Here is a 17,496-nt window from a genome sequence, read left to right as displayed (position 1 = left end):
CTGAGATCAGGAACAAGACAAGGATGTCCTTTATCATTGCTCTTATTCAACACTGTGCTGGAGGTCCTAGCCAGAGCAATTAGGCTAGATAAAGAAATAAAGGGCATCCAGATTGGCAAGAAAGAAGTCAAAGTATCTCTATTTGCAGACGACATGATCTTATATACAGAAAACCCTAAGGAATCCTCCAGGAAACTACTGAAACTAATAGAATTCAGCAGAGTATCACGATACAAGACAAACATACGAAAATCAGTTGGATTTCTCTATACCAACAAAAAGAACATCGAAGAGGAAATCACCAAATCAATGGCATTTACAGTAGCCCCCAAGAAGATAAAATACTTAGAAATAAATCTTACCAGAGATGTAAAAGACTTATACAAAGAAAACTACAATACACTTCTGCAAGAAACCAAAGGAGACCTACATAAGTGGAAAAACATGCCTTGCTCATGGATAGGAAGACTTAACATTATAAAAATGTCTATTCTACCAAAAGCGATCTATACATTTAATGCAATTCCAATCCAAATTCCAATGACATTCTTTAATGAGATGGAGAAATGAATCATCAACTTCATACAGAAGGGAAAGAGGCCTCGGATCAGTAAAGCATTGCTGAAAAAGAAGAACAAAGTGGGAGGCCTTATTCTACCTGATTTTAGAACCCATTATACCACTACAGTAGTCAAAACAGCCTGGTACTGGTACAACAGATACATAGACCAAAGCAACAGAATTGAGAATCCAGACATAAATCCATCCACGTATGAGCAGATGATATTTGACAAAGGCCCCAAAACAGTTAAATGGGGAAAAGACAGTCTTTTTAACAAATGCTGCTGCCATAACTAGATATCCATCTGCAAAAAAAATAAATAAATAAAACAAGACCCATACCCCACTCCATGCACAAAAACAAGCTCAAAATGGATCTTAGACCTAAATATAAAGTCTAAAACGGTAAAGATCATGGAAGAAAAAATAGGGACAACGTTAGAAGCCCTAAAACATGGCATAAATAGTACACAAAACATTACTAACAATGCAGAAGAAAAACTAGATAACTGGGAGCTCCTAAAAATCAAACACCTATGTCCATCCAAAGACCTCACCAAAAGAGTAAAAAGATTACCTACAGACTGGGAAAAAGTTTTTAGCTATGACATTTCTGATCAGGGCCTGATCTCTAAAATCTACATGATACTGCAAAAGCTCAACTGCAAAAAGACAAATAACCCAATTAAAAAATGGGCAAAAGATACGAACAGACATTACACTAAAGAAGACATTCAGGTAGCTAACAGATACATGAGGAAATGCTCAGGATCATTAGCCACTAGAAAAATGCAAACCAAAACTACAATGAGACTCCATCTCACTCCAACAAGACTGGCACAAAATAATAAATGTTGGAGAGGCTGTGGAGAGACTGGAACACTTATATATTGCTGGTGAGAATGTAAAATGGTACAACCACTTTGGAAATCGATTTGGCACTTCCTTAAAAAGCTAGAAATAGAACTACCATACGATCCAGCAATCCCACTCCTTGGAATACATCCTAGAGAAATAAGAGCCTTTACACGAACAGATATATGCACACCCATGTTTACTGCAGCACTGTTTAGCAAAAAGATGGAAGCAACCAAGGTGCCCATCAATGGATGAATGGAATACTACACATCGATAAAGAACAATTATGAATCTGTGAAACATTTCGTAACGTGGAGGAAACTGGAGGCATTATGCTGAGTGAAATTAGTTGCAAAAGGACAAATATTGTATAAGACCACTATTATAAGAACTTGAGAAATAGTTTAAACTGAGAAGAAAACATTCTTTTGTGGTTATGAAAGCGGGGAGGGAGGGAGGTTGGGAGAGGGGCATTCACTAATTAGATAGTAGATAAGAACTCCTTTAGGTGAAGGGAAAGACAGCACACAATACAGGGGAGGTCAGCGCAACTGGACTAAACCAAAAGCAAAGAAGTTTCCTGAATAAACTGAATGCTTTGAAGGCCAGCATAGCAGGGGTAGGGGTCTGGGGACCATGGTTTCAGGGGAAATCTAAGTCAATTGGCATAATAAAATCTATTAAGAAAACATTCTGCATCCCACTTTGAAGAGTGGCATCTGCGGTCTTAAACGCTAGCAAGCAGCCATCTAAGATGCATCAATTGATCTCAACCTACCTGGATCAAAGAAGAATGAAGAACACCAAGGACACAAGGTGATTAGGAGCCCAAGAGACAGAAAAGGCCACATGAACCAGAGACTACATCATCCTGAGACCAGAAGAACTAGATGGTGCCCGGCTACAACAGATGACTGCCCTGATAGGGAACACAACAGAGAACCCCTAAGGGAGCAGGAGAGCAACGGGATGCAGACCGCAAATTCTCGTAAAAAGACTAGACTTAATGGTCTGACTGAGACTGGAAGGACACAGGTGGTCATGGCCCCCAGACCTTCTATTGGCCCAGGACAGGCATCATTCTCAAAGCCAACTCTTCAGACAGGGACTGGACTGGACAATGGGTTGGAGAGGGATGCTAGTGAGGAGTGAGCTTTTTGGATCAGGTGGACACTTGAGACTATGTTGGCACCTCCTCCCTGGAGGGGAGATGAGAGGGTAGAGGAGGTCAGAAGCTGGTGAAATGGGCAGGAAAAGAAAGAGTGGAGGGAGGGAGTGGGCTGTCTCATTAGGGGGTGAGGAATTGGGAGTATGTTTTTTTAGCAAGGTGTATATAAGTTTTTGTGTGAGAGAGTGACTTGATTTGTAAGCTTTCACTTAAAGCTCAATAAAAATTAAAAAAAAAAAATTCTTAGCTGTTGATGTTGGGTGCCGTCAAGTCGATTTCGACTCATAGTGACCCCACGTGACAGAGCAGAAATGAAATCTTTATGGAAGGAAGTCTCCAGGTCTTTCTCCTGTGGAGCTGGGTAGGTTTGAAACACCAACCTGTTGGTTAGCAACTAAGTGCTTAACGGCTGTGTCACCAGAGCTACTTTAACTGTTATTACTACAAGATAAAGATGATCTCTGCCCTCATGGCTTGTTCTCATGATGTGGCCTACAAAAAACTTCCAATACTCACATGCATTCAATTTTGGCTAACAGCAAAATATGAATGATTAAAATTCTCTGTGCACATGGTCTGCTTCTAAGCACTGCTTTGAAAGAATGTCATACTTTTCTGTTGTATCCTATGCCATTGGTCACCTGGATCCAGACCATTGTCCTCTGCTACTCCAGTCCATACTGATTTCTTCTTTCTCAGAACTATACCAGCCTAGACCTCTTGTTTTGAGAAGGAAACATATTACATCTTGTGTGGTTCCTTGTACTACCAGTTTATTGAATGAGCTTGGCTGGATAGCTTTACTCTCTTATCACTGCTTCAAATAGGCTCCGTCAAGTCTCCCTTTTCCATCCTGGGATGATCTATATCTTTTCAGGTCACTTTCAGGTATAAGTGGTTATTTTTAGATATTAAAATACTCAGTCCAAGTTAAACATAAATTTCCACTATATATAAATTCAATATCTCATTTCTCCAATCAATTTCACAATCTAACAGTGGGGAAGAGATTGTAATTTGTCCTTTGGGCCTGCTTGCTTCCTTCCTCCATTACTGGCAGTGTTGCTCCGATGGATGGGCAAAAGTGGTTAAGAGCTCAGGTGCTAATCAAAGGGTCAGCAGTTCAAGTCCACCAGCTGATCCTTGGAAACCCTATGGGGCAGTTCTAATCCGTCCTACAGGGTCACTATGAGTCAGAATTGATTGTACGGCAATGAGTATGGTTTTCTCAGTGGGTATATAGGAAATGGGCAAAGCTTTACTTGACTGGAGCTGGTGGCATCTGGCAATCAGAACTCTTCGTGAGCCCAGTGCCCAGATGCTTTTTCTCATTCTCCTGGGGCGTCTGTGGACACTTTAACAAATCCATGCTGGGGATTTCTGCACTGCACAGTTTACTGACAGGGGCCATGTACAGCGGAATTGCTACTTTTTTAGTCTTCTGCCCTTCAGTGGTACACCCGTCTAAAGAAGATTTAGAAATGAAGCAGACAGGGTGTAATCCTTCAAGGAATTTACAGTTTTACAGGAGAGATGGCATGTACACATGTGATTATGAGTTCAGATGTGATAAAAGGACTGGGAGATAATTTTTGGTTAGGGTAGGATGTTATAGATTGAATTGTATCCCCCCAAATTTTGTGCTGTAAACCCTAATGCCTATACCTGTGGTTATAATCCCATTTGGGGATGGGTTTTCTTTGTTATGTTAATGAGGCAGTATTAGTATAGAGAGTGTTTTAAGTCCATCTCTTTTGAGATATTAAAGGGGAGAGAAAGCAAGCAGAGCAGAGATGGGGGAAGATAAATTCCACACCGCATGAAGATCACCAAGGAGCCAAGGAACAGCCATTTCTTAGTAGAATGAGCATGTCTCAATTTCCAGGCCACTCTGTCTTATTTATCTAGTGTGGCTATAACAGAAGTACCATAAATAATTCAGAATTATTTTACATCGAGTTCTTTTTTTCAAATTTAACTATGAAGAGCTCATTACAGCTATTATACAGATTCGTCATTTTTTATCCCAGGAACTGGGGTGGGGAGGGGAGAGGACAGGGGGATCATTTAACACTATATAACCTTGATACAATTTGCATAAGATCTTAAATTACCTTTAGGATAAACTAAAATTGTAAAGTTGAAAATAAAAATAATTTCCTCACTCTCACATGGCACTATAAAATCTGCAGAGTATGTTACAGGGATTGTCTCAATCTTGCAGTAACTCCTAACTAGAAAGAAGAGGTAATATCACACTTATTTTCACATGAGGAAACTAAAACTCAGAAGTTAAGTAACTTTTCCACAGCTACACACTTACGAAGCTTAGAACACAGCTGTAATGCCTAAAGCACACATCAGTCAAACAAGGCCAGGGGCTGACTACGGTACAGACCATCAATTGCTCATATGCAAGTTCAAGTTGAACTTAAAGAAAATTAAAACAGGACCATAAGAGCCAAAATACAAACTTGAGTATATCCCACCTGAATTTGGAGACCATTTCAAGAATGTTGAACATTAATAGCCAAAGACCAGATGAATTATGGGATGACATCAAGGACACCATACAAGAAGAGAACAAAAGATCATTAAAAAGACAGGAAAGAAAGAAAAGTCCAAGATAAATGTTAAAGAGACTTTGAAACTTGCCCTTGAATGTAAAGTAGCTAAAGTGAACGGAAGAAATGATAAAAAGAGTGGAATAGAAGATTTTAATGGTGGCTTGAGAAGACAAAGTACAGTACTGTAATGAAATGTGCAAAGACTTGGAGTAAGAAAGCAAAAAAGGAAGAACAGGTTCAGCATTTCTTAAGTTGAAAGAACTGAAGAAAAAATTCAAACCTCAAATTGCAATATTGAAGGATTCTTTGGCAAAATATTGAAAGATGCAGGAAGCATCAAAAGAAGATGGAAGGAATACACAGAGTCACTGTACCAAAAAGAATTAGTTAACATTCAACCATTTCAGGAGGTAGCATATGATCAAGAACTGATGGTATTGAAGGAAGAAGTCCAAGCTGCACTGAAGGCACTGGCAAAAAACTGGCAAAAAACAAAAATTGACAGAATACCAATCGACATGTTTCAACAAATGGATGCAGTGCTGGAAGTGCTCTCTTGTCTATGCTAAGAAATTTGGAAGACAGCTACCTGGCCAGCCAACTGGAAGAGATCCATATTTATGCCTATTTTCAAGAAATGTGATCCAACCAAGTGTGGAAATTATCAGACAATATCATTAACATCACACGCAAACAAAATTTTGCTGAAGATAATTCAAAAACGTTTGCAGCAGTATACTGACAGGGAACTGCCAGAAAGTCAAGCAGATTCAGAAGAGGACGTGGAACAAGGGATATCATTGCTGATGTTAGATGGATCCTGGCTGAAAGCAGAGAATACCAGAAAGATGTTTACCTGTGTTTTATTGACTATGCAAAGGCATTGAACTGTGCGGATCATAACAAATTATGAATAACATTGGAAAGAATGGGAATCCCAGAACACTTAATTGTGCTCATGTGGAACGTGTATATAGACAAAGAGGTAGTTGTTTGAACAGAGCAAGAAGGTGCTGCATGCTTTAAAGTCAGGAAAGGTGTGTGCCAGGGTTGTACCCTTTCACCATACTTATTCAATCTGTATGCCAAGCAAATCATCTGAGAAGATGGACCATATGAAGAATAACATGACATCAGGATTGGAGAAAGACTCATTAGCAACCTGCGATATGCAGATGTCATAAAGCAAAGCAATGAGGACTTGAAACACTTACTGATGAAGGTCAAAGATCACAGTCTTCAGTATGGATTACACTCAACTTAAAGAAAACAAAAATCCTCACAACTGGACCAATAAAAAAAAAAATAGACAACATCATTATAAATGGAGAAAATAGTGAAGGTAGTGAAGTTGTCAAGGATTTCATTTTACTTGGATACACAATCAATGCCCATGAAAGCAGCGGTCAAGAAATCAAACAATGTATTGCATTGTAAAAGACCTCTTTAAAGTGTTTTAAAAAAAAAAAAAAAAGGTGCTAAAAAGCAAGGATGTCACTTTGAGGACTAATGTGCACCTGACCCAAGTCATGGTATTTTCAAGTCACCTCGCATGCATTCTAAAGCTGGACAATGAATAGGGAAGACCGAAGAAGAATTGATGCCTTTGAATTATGGCGTTGGTGAAGAAAATTTAATATATCACGGGCTGCCAGAAGAACAAACAAATCTGTCTTGGAAGTAGTACAGCCAGAATGCTCCTTAGAAGCAAGGATGGCAAGATGTCATCTTACGTACTTTGGGTACATTATCAGGAGGGACCAGCACCTGGAGAAGGACATCATGCTTGGTAAAGTAGAGGGTCAGTGAAAAAGAGGAGGACCCTCGACGAGATGGATTGACAAGGTGGCTGCAATGAGTGCTCAAACATAGCAAGGATTGTGAGGATGGTGCAGGACAGGGCAGCGTTTCGTTCTGTTGTACGCAGGGGTTGCTATGAGTAGGAATCGACTCGAACGCACCTAACAACAACAGGTTTATGCACTTTCTATTATGTGCTTCAGTTTTCGTCTTTCTAAAGCACGTTTCCCAAACTGGGTTCTTCAGAACTATAAGGAAATATTAATAAGTATATTTTTATATCTTAATATAAGTTCCTTGCACAAACAGGCACGGAAATATACGGTTAAGCAAAGCTAAACAAGTATCTTTATTACAGGACCCCTCAGACTCATTAGTATGGAAATGTACATTAGGAATATTTACGAATGGGACATAATAAACACTTTTCTCTGAAACTGTTTAGACACAAAACACGTGAGGGGAAATACCTACCAAGGTGGTACAGGAAGCGCAGTTTTGGAAATGTTTTTTTAAAGAAACGAAGTCTCAAACGCCCTTACCACCAAATTTAACACTCCTTCCCAACTATGGAAACTTGGTGGCATGGTGGTTAAGTGCTACGGCTGCTAACCAAAAGGTTGGCAGTTTGAATCCACCAGGTGCTCCTTGGAAACTCTATAGGGCAGTTCTACACTGTCCTATAAGGTCACTAGGAGTCGGAATGGACTGGATAGCAACGGGTTTGGTTTTTTTTGTTGTTTCCCCAACTATGCTACTTCATCTAGATAAGGGAACTTTCAGTAGGCCTTCCTTTTAATGTTGTCTCTTATGTGCTAATTTGTTATAAAGCTATTTGCACTTAAATATTTTGCTTCAGAAATACACATGTATATAACCAGTGGGCTGTTGAGTTGATTCTGAGCAATGGTAACCCCGTGTGTGTCAGAGTAGAACTGTGATCCACAGGGTTTTCAGTGGCTAATTTTTCAGAAGTAGATCGCCAGGGCTTTCTTTCCAGGTGCCTTAGGCTGGACTTGAACTGCCAACTGCTCATTAGCAGCTGAGCATGTTAACTGTTTGTACCACACAGTACATACATAACTATTATAGTTGTTAGGTGCTGTCGAGTGGGTTCCAACTCATAGTGACCCTATGTATAACACTGCCTGGTCCCGTGCCATCCTCACAATCATCATTGTGCTTGAGCCCATTGTTGTACCCACTGTGTCAATCCTTCTTGTTGAGGATCTTCCTCTATTTTGTTGACTGTCTACTTTACCAAGCATGATGTCCTTCTCCAGGGACTGGTCCGTCCTATCTATTATAGTACATTAAACATAATATGTATACACACACACACACACACACACACACATATACATATGAGCCCTGGTGGTGCAGTGGTTAAAACACTTAGCTACTAACCAAAAGATCAGTGGTTTTAACCCACCAGCCACTTCACGGGAGAAAGATGTGGCAGTCTGCTTCTGTAAAGATTTATAGCCTTGGGAACCCTATGGGGCAGCTCTACTCTGTCCTATAGTGTCACAATGAGTCTTGGGTGGGTTTGGTATCATATACGTTATACACATATACATGTAGGTATATGTGTATGTGTGTGTGTGTATATATATATATATATATGTAGGTATCTATGTATCTAAGGAACCCTGGTGGTGCAGTGGTTAAATGCTAGGCTGCTAACTGCAAGGTCGGCGGTTTGAACCCACCAGCCACTCTGTGGGAGAAAGATGTGGCAATCTACTGCTGTAAAGATTATACCCTTCAAAATCCTATGTAGCATGGTGGTGAGGAGTGAGCTTCTTGGGTCAGGTGGACACTTGAGACTGTGTTGGCATCTCCTGCCTGGAGAGTAAATGAGAGAATAGTAACGGACACAAGAAGAGAGAGTGGAGGGAGCAAGCAGGCTGTCTTATTGTGGGGGAGAGTAATTGGGAGTAGGTAGCAAGGTGTATATGGGTTTTTGTGTGAGAGACTGACTTGATTTGTAAACTTTCATTTAAAACACAATAAAAATTATGTATTAAAAAAAATCCTGTGCAGCAGATCTACTCTGTCATGTAGGGTTGGAATCAATTCAACCGCAACGGGTTATCTGTGTGTCTATATGTATACCTCCCGTGTATTGCTGCTTGAGTGTTGTACTCTGCTTTTTACCAGGAGGCATTAGTGAACATTTCTGCCAATACTCAGCCAGTGAGGACTCTGATGAGCTAATCCAGACTTGAACATGTTCTGTAACATATATTGTACGCACCACTATACTTCCTTCTGCCATTTATTTGGTGTTAGTTGATGAACACTTATGTGATGGGCTAAAGACATGCAAGTGATAGTGCTAGACCTGGCACAAAGAAGTGAAGGGAGGGTATCATCCTGGATGTTTTACAGGCACTCAAGGCACTTTGGAGCCCTGATGGCCTGGTGGTTAAGAGCTCAGGCGGCTAGCCAAAAGGTCAGCAGTTCGAATCCACCAGCCACTCCTTGGGAACTCTATTGAGGCAGTTCTAGTCTGTTTTATAGGGTCTCTATGAGTTGGAATTGACTCAACAGGATTTTTTTTTTTTTTTTGTTTTCCAGGAACCTTGGAGGAAAAGGTAAAGAAAGGATAAAGATAAGAAGATAATTAAGACTGGTAGATGTCCTCTGACATTTATAAGGAACACCATAAACTCACTGGAGTGGAGGAGGACTGTTCACCAATTGTTTGAATGTTAGTCATTAGAAACCTTGGGAACTTTAGCCGGCGGCATGTCTTCGATAAATGGAAGAGCTTTTCCAAATAGTTGCCGGGAACACAGTCTAAACTAGGACATTGATTCAGTTAGCATACCTTTTCTAGGACCCACGTGCTAGCTGGGATATGTGTATATTAGCTACTCTTTAACTATCAGAAAATCAGGACAGATATACTTGGGACAAATGAAGCAGGACATTTATAAATTTAGACTAGGAGAAATGGTGAAAGTTGGGCTGAGGGGGGTGGACAAGAGGGGTAAGCAATGGGCAGGAGGGAAGGTGGAATTTGGGAGGGGAGGAAGGATTACTTACTACTCGCCATTAGGCATAAATTCCCAAGGGTTGGATGACATTTAATGCTGATACCACAGTGACTATGTAGTGCTTGGCACATCTGCCCAATAAATATTTGTTTTATATAGTGGGTTAAGCACTGTTAACTGTTCATTGCTCTCTAACAGCTCTATTCCTTATTTAGAGGTTCCAGTGTGGAATGGGATTACCATAACTCAGAGCAAAGTGGTTTATGAGCTATTGATTTCTCATGAAAGGGATGCTAATGATACTAACAACTACCATTTATTGCACATTTTCAATGATGAGGCCTTGTATTACTTTCTTTACATATATTATCTTCTATTTTCGGCTCAAGAATTGTGTTAATTACTATTTTAAATGGAAACTAAGGCTGAGAGGTTAAACTTGCTCAATGTCATAGAACTAATAAACTATGGAACTGGGGGTTTCTAGCTAGGTTCAGGTGCCTTGAAACCTCTTGTCTGCATTTCCTCTCATAATTTCCTTTGAGTCAGCTGAAATCATAGTGAAGGCTAAGGAGCTTTCCCATCTACAGATTAAAAATGAGGAAAGAGTTAAGTTGACGGCTTTCAGTCTCATCCTAAGGAAAGAATACCTTTTTACCATTTAAAAGAAACACTAATAATTTCATACGTAGAATTTAAAATGTATGTCACAATTTCTTTTTCTTTTCCTGATGTTCCCCAAATGAGCAAGAAAGGTGAAAGAGATAGGCTCTTCTACCAAAAACAAGTGCTTTACATATAAATTTCAGAAACACTTGAACTTCTAGAGAGAACATTAAATGCCAAAGTCTTCCACCAAACCAAAACTGCTAACTGCAAATCAGACTGACATGGCACTTCTTGATATATTAAAAATAAAATAGACTGTTAATAAGCATTTCAAATTTATTGATAATTCTTGATAGGCCTCCAGTAGGACATTTTTCTCATAATTTAAGGCTGGGTTTCAAGAAACCAAAATAAACACACTAATTACAAATTAACAAAACCAATGCAAAATATAAAAACACCAGAGACTTCTACAGCTCCAGAGTCCACTATTTTATGAAATCTTAAACTTCAATAAACATCTTAAAATATAAAAATATAAAACCACAGAAATACTAGGGTCAGTTTACTTGCATTAGAAAAAATTCACCCAGGCTCCAAAGCTCATTTAACATGTCAACGATTTGCAAAAAAATCTATTTACACACAGCACTTCAAAAGTTCATACTCTTTCGGAGCCTAAGAAACTATAAACAAGATCCAAAGAAAGGAGAAAAAAATATATTTAAAGTGACAGATGTCCACATTTCAGAAAATTTGCTTTACGAGCAAAAATTTTTCCAAAATGGGTTCATGCAATGGATCTATAATTTTTGCAAGCAAATCTAGATGATTTGAAAATACTTTGCCTTTTGTAAGCTTTAGTTAATGAAATAAAATCTTTTTAATTAAAAGGTCCCCACTTTTTATAAAAAGTTCAGCATTGATTATATTGGCTTACAGTAAACTTGAAGGCCCCTTGGCGAATGAGAGTCCTCCTAGTCTTAATAGTAATTTAGAACAATAGGAAATAGATAGCTCATTTGAAAATAATCTAACAAATTGTTGGAAATGCTGTGCATTATTTCGTTTTCAAATGAACAATTGGTGATCACACAAAAGGTCATGTGTTAGGACTGCAGTGACGTGAAGGTAGTAGCGAAATCCAGAGAAAGCTAAAGAATCCTTACGAATTATCCAATTTTTCATGCTTTAAGTTAGCTGATCAGGGCATACAGCATCTCTGTAATATATTCACAGGCACCTTATTAAAGTGTCAAACCTCTTTGAGATCTGTTCGGTAATTTGCTATGCCATTTCTGTTTCATTCATTAGATAGCTTCTAAAAGCATCTCCAAGATACTTCCATTTGTAAAACTCTCAATGAATCAAGCTGGGAGCCACTCAAACTATTTTGATTCACTTCGGCAAGCATTAAGTTATCTTTAGAAACAAACTGTAAATGAGAAATGCAGTGTCCTGGTCCCTTCACAGTGTGAACATGTTAAAATAACTCCATAGCTCAAGAGACTATCATTAAATAAGTGGAACACACAGCTACCTCGGTCTGGGTTTATATTCCCTCTTTGATTTATTAGTATCAAGTCATGTAAGTAAATAAAAAGATATGTAGCTAAGCAGACTGAAAAAAAACACACACAGAGTTATTAATATAGTGCTTTTATACCTCTACTAGAAAATAAATGACCATCTTTAGTCTAACTTTTTCTTTTAGTAATATGAAGATATTTAAAGCAATAATTTAATTATGCCCGTAGTTTTCAGTAGAGAGGATTCAATTTGACATCATTAATAAGGCACATTCTACTGACTCTTTCAGGACAAATATTCAGCTGACATATATTATAGAGCACCTACAGATACTGTGGAAATATTTAAAAATATTTTTAAAAAGTCATTAAAATCTCATGATGATTTTATATTGCAGATATGTCTTTAAGATAAAAATTTTCTTTGATACACTATATTTTTTATGTATTGGAGAGATGTATTGGGTAATTTATATAAGCCCCATACAGCACACGTATTATATTAACTTTGTGAATTAACCAATGGGATAGTAGAAAGATCAATCATTTATTAATTCATCACTGCGCCATTTGATACTTTAGGAAAATTAATATGCTTATATGCACTGTAACTGAGACAAACACTGTCAGTTTCAACCTTAGATGAATTGAATGTGATCTCTTCTATAAAAAGAGCCTTCCTAGCTTCCTAAGTAATCACTAACCTTCAGAACATAGAAATCACTCAATCAGACATGAAATGATATGAGAATATATTACTCTTATCGATTAGGAAACCACACATTTGACACTGATGTTGTGCTATCATTCTATGAAGCTCCCCAGGAGTTCCTGAGCAATGTTTGGAATCCAAACCAATACACAACCCAAATAGAGAACCTATATATTGCCCAGGACAACATACCTAATCATGCTATCCTGTAACAGAATGCAATCCACAGTATACAAATCAAAGAAGGGCACTTAGCAACCACAAGTGTCTGGATCTCAGCAGAGGCCATGCAGTGTCCAGAATAGCTTCAACATTCCTGTCTTCAGAATAGGTTAGCAAGACCAGGCGACATCTAACCCAAGAGCAATAGATACGGACAGAATGTCTCCAAGACAGAAAAAAAACCCCAAAAAACAACAGAGCTCACCCCAATTCAGTAAATGTTTACCATAAGGGGTGGGCTTAAGTTAATGTGCTTCCTCAACAACTTCCAGGAACATTTAGCTAGTCTGTCAAATGAGGGACAGACTCATACTCATCCTTCCTCTGGCCTGGCCCACCACCCATTAAGCCCCGCCTCCTCTCATGTTTTAGCTGTATAGGCAGAACGGATGGCAGTTCCCTAAGTGGAATTTTGGTGGTGGTGGTAGTTACTTGGAAACCCTGGTGGGTAGTGGTTAAGTGCTACGGCTGCCAACCAAAGGATTGGCAGTTCGAATCCTCCAGGCACTCCTTGGAAATGCTATGGGGCAGTTCTTCTCTGTCCTATAGGCTTGCCATGAGTCGGAATCGACTCCACGGCACTGGGTTTGGTTGGTTTGGGTTTGGTAGTTACTTGAGTGCCTGGGAGATTATATCTCTGGAGAAGGAACAGGACTCCACAGATTATCTTCAAAAGGCCTAAAACTTTATTGTGCAGGTACTTGGAAGGATGTAAATGAGGAAGAAAAGAAGGGAGGGAGAGGAAAGAAAAGGGAAAGGAGGAAGGAGGGAAGGCAGGTGGGTAGGCAGGTCAATATGCCTGCTTTGCGGCTCTTGTCCAGTAAACCCAGCCCAAAGAAAAACTATGCAATGGCTTTAGAAGCTCTAAAGGTTTCAAAAAGCTGCACACTATTCCCTTCTATAGCACTCCTTCAGGCTGAACCAGTCAAGCATTCTTCCTCCAGTTATCTCTGCTCCCACCCCCTTCTCTGCAGGTGACTTCATCTGAGGGATCTCCCTGAAGGCTGGAGACAGGTAGCTCCGGTTTGGGCTCTACCTTCTAGGAGCCCGGGGAGAGCTGGCAGAGCCTGTGGTGTGTTTATACTGCAGCATGCTCACTCCACCACGTCCCAATCCCTGCAGCTGCAGCAGTTTTAGAAGAGGCTGGATGGGCAGAAGAGCGTGGCGATGGCACCTGCAGTATCCCTGAAGGCTGAATTCACTGAAACACTCTGGTGAATAGAGCAGGGAGGGGATGGCGAAAGGTCCTGGCCTGGGCAGTCCTCAGACAGAAACAGCAGAATCTGACTGGTTCGCCACAGAGTTCTCTGGAAAAATTCTGAGGGCTCCAAAGAAATAGAGATGCAGAGGAGGCTAGGAATGTCAGACTAAACATCCAGTGATGTGGGTGTATTAGAGGTGAGGGGCAATAGAAAAGAGATGGAAAGAGACCTTACAAGGAAAGGGAAGGCAGAGAAGGGAAGCTCAATGGTCTGAAAGGGACCACAGGAGACCATCTCTGAAGCAGGCAATTAGTTACTTGGAGACTGCAGCAATGTCACTGAGGATGCTGGCAAGTGCAGAGAGAAAGCAGTATTTTCATTCCACATTGCTTTTTAAGTTTCTATTCCACAGACTAGAAGTCAATTGATGTTTCTCTAGCTCTAAGGCTCTGGGCCCCAGTTTCCACATCTGCAAAATGAGGGGATTGTACTAGGTGCCTTCGAAGTTTTCTTCCTGATCTGGCCCTATATAACTAATCGCCTATGAGCCCGGGAATCTAAGTGCAAATATTTATGAGGTTTAATACCAGACCTCCCCTTTTTCCCCACCACTCATTAACAATGAATTTGGAAACCCTGGTGGCGTGGTGGTTAAGAGCTATGGTGGTCGGCAGTTTGAATCCACCAGCTGCTACTTGGAAACCCCATGGGGCAGTTCTACTCTGTCCTATAGGGTCGCTATGAGTTGAAATCGACTCGACAGCAATGTTTTTTTTTTTTAATGGGCATTAACAATGCAGTGCAACACCTATACCAGTTGTCGAACCGATGCCAACTCGAAAATGATGACAAGGAGTATGGCTCATTTGTAACAAACGATTGGCCCTTCCACCCTCAAGTAAAGAAGGCAGGCACAAAGAATTTAGAAGGCAGTAAGATTTATGCTTTGGGCTTCCAAGGAGAGAATCTTCTTACATTTTCAATTTCAAATCTCATCCATTTAAATAAATTGGGGGTTCCTAATAGTTGGACTGATAAAAGGGTCAAAGAGCCCTGTAATGATTTGCCTTATTTGGGGAAAAATTTATTTCATTTCATCCCCCAAATTGGATCTCCTTTTTCCACGAAAATCCAGCAGCTATGGTCAGACACTGGCCACGCTCTTCTCTGGTCTGCCTGCCTCATACCCTTCTGCCAAGCTGCTTCAGTGCAGCGTTTTCTGGGGTTATTAAACATTCAAAGCTTAATAAGCGTGCACTGATGAGTAGGGTGTGCAATGATGCAGGAGACCCCCCCCCCCCACACATAGGTAATTTAGATGGCAGTAGGGGTAAAATGCATTTCCACAAGAGTTTCATTTTGGATTCGTCTCCATCAGAAATTCCTTTAATTAAAAGAAATTTAATATGTAGCCATAAAACTCCTTATCTTCTTTCCTTCAAGCGGGAAGTGACACGGAGACTATGCAGCTTTTGTTTCCCACACCCACTAGCATTTCTATTTCATTTTAGTCTCCAAAATATGGACAGGAGGGCAACTCCAGAAAAATGGATTCCCACACTCCCATCTCACGGGGGCACCGAGGCGTGCAGTGCTGAGCACTCACGTGCAGCATCACCATTTCCTCGCGCCCTCCACTCGCCACACGTTCACCAGCGCCCCAGAGGGCATTCAGCAATTTGATACCCAGACGGGATTTGACCTTGCAAAGACCCCTTTTCCAGTTTCTGGGCAAGGAACAACCCATTTTAACTCAATACACAAAACGACCTTTCCTCCTCTAAAAAAATAAAAACACTACCAGATGTCATACATCTGGGTTTACATTCCAGAATGCGACGTGGAATGCAAAGGCAGGTAACTAGTTTGGGTCTGACAGTCCCCATTCAGCGACTCCCAGTCTCAGACTCTGTTCCGAATAGACAGTTGACTGTGCGGTAGAACATCTTTCCTTTTCTGCCCATTCACCATCATGACGAAAACTGAAAAACGAAAAATTATCCACTCATTTTTAAATACGAAGAGCGAAATGTGCTCATGTAGCGCCTAACTCCGTGGGGTCTAAATACTAACATCCCGCTTCGAATTCAACCCTGATTTCCGTAACATCTTGACCACTCAGTTGTACTTAGCAAACACCTTTGCTGCTCTTCCACGCTGAGAAAAATGGTGCACCAACCCCAAGGATGACAGGTTGGTACTTGATTGCAACCGCTTAATACTTTTATCAGCAGCGGAAAACTTCACGATCGGTCAGTTAGCTACCTAAATCGGTGTAAGGAAATCCGTCTATTTATAGACTTGAACTAAAAAAGCATCTCGGTTCCATCAGTCTCAAAGGCATCCTAAGACAATCCCCTAAACACTCCGCATATAAACACACCCCTTCCCCCATCCCCGCTATTCCAAAAGGTCCCCCACTACTAACTGCACATTCACACTGCCAGCATAAACGAAAACAATTGTCACTATGCATTTAGACGCATCTATGCAAAGCAAAGTATGTGACAATAGCCAAAGCAGCTCCCTGGCAGTTGGTTGCTCTATACATGCAAAAAGGCAACGAAGATTGTGTTTTCCACTTACAGTTACAGCGCTTCGCACGGTCACAACGCAAATGATAAAAATCAACAGTTCTTTTTTCTTTTTTTAAATATATATATTTAATTCGGATAAACGGTTAAGCCGTCTCTGTGTGGCTCTCTCACACTCTTTTCTTCTGTAGAGCTCTAGTTTGCTTAAATCCCTCTTGGATCGCGCCTTGCCACCACAGCTGCCGCCGCAACACGCTCGGATAAGTCTCTGCTGCAGATTGGGAATCCCATAGAAAATCTAGGGTCCCTAGAGCTGGGTGCGCAGGCGCGCGAGCCTCCGCCTCTCCAGGCACCCTCCCCTTTCCCTCCTCCCCTTTCGAGCTCCGCAGCCCCAGCTCTGGGAGCTCGGGAGCCGGTGATCAAAAGCCGCCCGGCAATGGCGCATGCTCAGTTGGAAGGGCTCGGCGTTACCGCGGGTGGATTCCGCGTCTCCAGATTTTAGCAGAAACTCTAAAGGAAAGTATATTGGAAAAGGAAGCCCTGCTTTGGGCAAAACCCTCACCTGTACAGACGTGAAGGAGGGCGGGCTGAGCTAGCCACGCCCCGCGGTCACTGTGCTTGGTGGCTAAAGGCGCAGGCCAGAGACAGGACACGTGGATTCTGCTTTTCCCGCCGCCGTCGGTCCTAACCAGCCCCTAGCCCAATCCTTTGTCAGGCTGTTAGGTGAAA

The 17,496-nt window shown here is 40.8% G+C and overlaps 1 protein-coding gene across 1 annotated transcript in view; it reads right to left on the bottom strand.

The window, feature by feature from the left end:
• The window catches only part of VSNL1 (visinin like 1), a 143,876-nt gene extending 126,821 nt beyond the window's left edge, over nucleotides 1–17,055 (bottom strand). The window contains exon 1 of the mRNA XM_003411895.3: nucleotides 16,820–17,055. The gene's annotated coding sequence lies outside the window, so the exon portion shown is untranslated. The remainder of the gene's footprint in view (nucleotides 1–16,819) is intronic.
• Between the last annotated feature and the right edge of the window lie 441 nt (nucleotides 17,056–17,496).

This window comes from Loxodonta africana, chromosome 12, assembly GCF_030014295.1.
Source record: "Loxodonta africana isolate mLoxAfr1 chromosome 12, mLoxAfr1.hap2, whole genome shotgun sequence".
NCBI lineage: Eukaryota > Metazoa > Chordata > Mammalia > Proboscidea > Elephantidae > Loxodonta > Loxodonta africana.
This window is presented reverse-complemented; position numbering and strand designations above follow the sequence as displayed.